At 36.2% G+C, this 5021-nt stretch overlaps 1 non-coding gene across 1 annotated transcript; it reads right to left on the bottom strand.

The window, feature by feature from the left end:
* Positions 1–2828: 2828 nt before the first annotated feature.
* LOC145071857 (U6 spliceosomal RNA) lies at positions 2829–2936 on the bottom strand. Its single transcript, XR_013690821.1, has one exon. It is a non-coding gene; the product is annotated as a U6 spliceosomal RNA (small nuclear RNA).
* Positions 2937–5021: the final 2085 nt, after the last annotated feature.

The following is a 5021-nucleotide window of genomic DNA, read 5'->3' as shown; positions in this document are numbered from 1 at the left end:
TAAATACCCAAATTACCCTTAGTTTAGATCTGGTCAAGCCTCTGGTCAAAGGTTAAAGTGAAAAAAAGTCAACCGATCAAAGAAGTCAACACTGACTGAGTACGCCGTGTGTACTCAGTCAGTATGCCCAACGTATTCCGAGTCTTAACCGACCTATGGGGTGTTGACCCAGTACGCGCTGCGTACACTAACGTACGCCCCACTTACGCTCTCAGTTCTTAATTCATCTAGAAAAGGTCTTAAACCTTTAAGCTCAAATGTCCATTACACAGAGCTAGTAAATGATGATGATATGAGAATCCAATAAACTCTGTAGGGTTTAATGGAGTAAGGATGTTGAAGAGTATAATTGTATAAAAAGTGAAATGCTGATGTGACAGTGATGTAACAATCCATTGAACTTCTTAGAGTCCAATGGACTGTAGATACCCTTAATAGGTTTAGTAGGGGTGGGGGTACAAGGTACGGGGGTGATAGTACCTATTTTGGATTTTCTAAATAAAAATAATAGATCAATATCAAATGTAAATTAAAAAGAAATATACAAAGGTATTGTTTTCATTTCAACTATGATAGAGACAAAACCCAAAAGAAATTGAAGTCATAAAGATAGTGTGAGTTAAAAAATAAATTAAAGACCACATTTAGCCAAGGACAATTAGTGTAATTTACTCTAAAAAGGACTACAAAAGACAAATGCAGCATGGGCTTTGACATAGTTTTCACTTTTCAGAAATATTAGCCCACGATAAACTGCGTTAAACCCAAACCCAACTTAGCTTTTCTCCTTCAACCGAAATCATACCAGCAATGTTTTAAAAATGGGTTTGAGTCGGCCTGTCGGACCGGTTAGACTGGAAACCGGAGGAGGGAGCGGGGTCAACTATCACCAGTTTTATGTCGATTTTTTTAACTGATTGAACTCATCGGTTTTTTAGAAAAACCTGGTTGAACCGGTTAAAATAAATCGATTGAACCGGTTAAACCGAATAAAAACATATAGAAAAGAACCATTTGCATAATAAACTTTGGTGATTTTTTTTCAAATCTATTTAGTTTTCTCTAAATAAAAACATATGTTAAATGTTTTAAAGTTTTTTGATATGTTTGTATTCATCTAAAACTATGTTTTGTTTTGATATTATACTTTTTATTTACATATATAGATTGTAAAACATTAAAACTTATGATTATGTATTATTCTAATGTATTTGGATTGATCTACAACTTATTTTTATGTATTTTGTTAATGTTTGACATTGTAAACGTCAAATTCATGATTTATATGTATGTATTTGTAAGAAAATAGGAAAAAAATGAAAATTATAGAAACGGGTTGACCGGTCGAACCGGTTAAACCGGGAAAGGATCACCATACCGGTTCAACTAAAAAACCGGTTTCTAAAACATTACATACCAGCCATAACCTCCATTTCTTGTTGGGTGTGTTCGACACATAACTTTTACAATCTTATGGCTTGTAGCTTTTAAGAAAAAGCTTGAAAAAAAAAGTCTCCTTCCGTTGCAACGACGTTAAGCTTCTAGCCAAACCAAAAAGCTCTAAAATCAAATGCTTCTTGGTGAAGCGTTCAACAAAAAGCTCCAACCCTAATATAACAAATTACCAAATTGCCTCTCACGTATCTTATGATTCCGGTACTTCCACTGTAATCACGTTCGTTTCTCCATTGTGCGTGTGTCACAAGAACCTATGTCGTTCTTGTTCCTCTCCCATGCAATCAAGAATCTTCATCCAACAAGGTAAATTTTGAATTCATGTCTATGTATTGTTCACAAATTTCTCTATGTTTCATCTTCATCAGAGTTTTTTTTTAATACATTAATTGTTGATCAGTCCTATTATCTATGATGAACAAGAAAAATAATCATTAGAGCATGTGAATTAAACCATTGAAATATAACAAAAATTGCAAAGAAATTCATACATAGTGAAAGGCATGCATGCCTTCTTTTTGCCATACATGCATGATCTAAAGTGTTATGTGGGTCAATAGTGATCATATGGGGATGAAATTCACTCTTTTGAAACATAATGACTTAGGAGGGTAATAAGGTTTCCAGTTTGTCTGTATTAGGTCACTAAGTGACCTAATACGAACAAACTGGAAACTAATTACCCTCCTAAGTCATTAACCCTAATTATTTAGAAAACATGCATACTATTCAATGTGACTAACTTGTTTGAGTGGAAATAGTTGCTTCCATTTAAACTTATCTCACAACCCTTCCAGGACTTCTCAGTATAAAAACTCATACGATTGATGATCTTCATTATATAAATATGCAACATTTTATCAATAACTTCTTTTTTGTCATTTAAATGTTTACATGAACACATCCATATGTACAAATACAATCTTACTTTGATACCTCCTATCAATGTCTACATTTGATAACGAATGGAAATGTAAAATCAACATGGACTTGTAGACGATGCCTATTATCAATTATTTTATAAAAAACAAAACCACAACATCAACTAAGAAACTGAAGTTGCAAAATTAATAAAAAATCAGCACATAAACAAACACATACATCTATATACAACACATAAACAGAAGTTTATAAAGCATGAAACTTAATGACAGGAAAAGTAAAAGACTTAAAGGAGACTTTATAAAAAGAAAGATCACCCTTACTTGCCACAAATGGTTGTAGATATCAACAAGAAGATCAATCTGACCATGTAATCCATATGTTGTCTGATCATGACTTCAGTAGATGAACTACCGAAACGTAAGAATTGAAATTGAACTCTATTAGCATTTGAAATTTGAATTAGGGTTCCAAAAAAGACGACGAAGGGTTTAAATTTTTTTTGGACCATTTCTCGATTTATGTGTGTCATCCTTGCTCAGGGGCCATGCTAATCTTCTCTGTATCGTTGCAATTTTATCGGATGTCCCCAAAGAGACGACCATAGATGAAGAGCTTCGTCATATAGATGAGTAGCAGGTTATATTGGACGACGGGAGTTCTAAACGAACTAGTTTACTGTTGATGGTCATATATTCTCAATGTCTTTAAATTTAGGGTTAATGACTTAGGAGGGTAATTAGGTTTCCAGTTTGTCCATATTAGGTCACTAAGGTTTTTTTTTGTGCTTATTAGACCAATATGGTTGTTATTACCGTTTACAAATACTCATTTTTACCAGTAAAAATGACTATTTTTAAACGGTAATAACAACCATATTAGTCTAATACGCACAAAAAAAAACCTTAGTGACCTAATACGCACAAACTGGAAACCTAATTACCCTCCTAAGTCATTATCCCTTGAAACATGCCGTAATTAGTTTTTATTTCTTGAAATTCTTTGTAAAATTAAAGATTAATGTTATTTAAATTGGTATGGAACATGTAGGGATGCCTAGGTAAAAACAAGATTTATGTTATGTATTTGTGTGTATATACATGATACATGTATAAAACCAAAACAATATATACAATGAAATTACTTTTCATAGGTTATACATTATAAATATACACATATGCACATACTTAAGCTTTAAAGCTTAAACCTGCTTTTACATAGGCATCCCAACATGGAACAATCAAAGAAATATACATGATACATCATTTACGTTAACTGATTATGGGTTTTTGACCATTTTGCCACATCGAGCTTTTTTTGTGATATACTAGCAAGTTTGTGGGCTTAATGAGTCTCGTTGACCATTCATATTAATGAATCATATCCCATAAATTCAAACCCGCTGTCTAAAGGTTATTTGTAACAACGCAAATTTTCAAACAAATTTTTCATTTTAAAAATAAAGTATTTCCATCCAAAACAAGGCATAAATAGTTCAAGTATTATGTCAATACAAATAGTCTAAATCCCAAGATCATAAAAACATTCTTCAGTGTGTATCGATCACACCGGCGCCTTCCCACGGTCCTCGCTAGTACCTGAAACACATGCATAACAACTGTAAGCATAAATGCTTAGTGAGTTCCCCAATATACAACTTACGCACATACGCCTTTCCAGGCCCTGACCTTCCGGTCCATGTGTCTCAGGGGACTTCCGTCCCTGCTGGGTAAACCTTCCGGTCCTACCCACGCCGACCTTCCGGTCCATCACACAACATATCGCCTTCCGGCCCATAACATATTGCCTTCCGGCCCATAATATAATCGCCTTCCGGCCCATGACATACATAGCACACATATAACAAATAACTTACCACATATAGCATACATATCACATATCATATCCGACCTTCCGGTCACACAGTCAAACCCTTCCGGGTACAGTATAGTGAGAAGACTCACCTCGTGAATGCTGAAAGCTAACAAATCCTGAAATCACTCGTGCACAATCCGACGAGCTACAACCTCCCTATAACATCACATATCCCTCATTAACACTTATATCTTCTAAGTGTGACTATCCCTAAGAAGTCAGACTTAGGTCAACTCTGGTCAACGGTCAACGGTCAACTCGACCGGACTCGGCGAGTGCCATGGCGACTCGGCGAGTCTAGACGTCCTCCCCAACTTCCCCTGATGTTCCCTTTCTACTCGTCGAGTATCCCTCTTGGCTCGACGAGATCCTCGTGGAAGAATCGCGAGGCCACCCCGACTCCACTCGCCGAGTCTGAAGAACAGCTCGACGAGTTCCAGTCAATCTCCAAGCTACTCGCCGAGTCTGTTCATCGGACTCGGCGAGTCCATGCCATGCAGTCGATCAAACTGCTTCATGAGATAAGTTTTGTCCCGAAATACACAAGCATGGGACCTTCTGGACCTCTAAAGGTCCTAATACAGGGTTATAGTCGTTTGGGTAACAAGGCAATAATCCATCTAATCACCAAATGGGTTCCATAAACCCTAGATCCATACACACATCAATATAACAGAAATGATCCAAAATATTACCTGAATAACGCACTCTCTGTGTCCCCAAACCTCAGAACTCGAATCCCTTGCAGTTCCTTTAGCCAAGACTCCCCTCCTCCTTGCACCACAATTTCTTCAAATCACCAATGGCCT

Source organism: Lactuca serriola, chromosome 8 (assembly GCF_051521515.1).
Source record: "Lactuca serriola cultivar US96UC23 chromosome 8, Lser_US96UC23_V15, whole genome shotgun sequence".
NCBI lineage: Eukaryota > Viridiplantae > Streptophyta > Magnoliopsida > Asterales > Asteraceae > Lactuca > Lactuca serriola.
The sequence above is the reverse complement of the archived record's forward strand: the minus strand, read 5'-3'. Positions and strand labels throughout refer to the sequence as shown.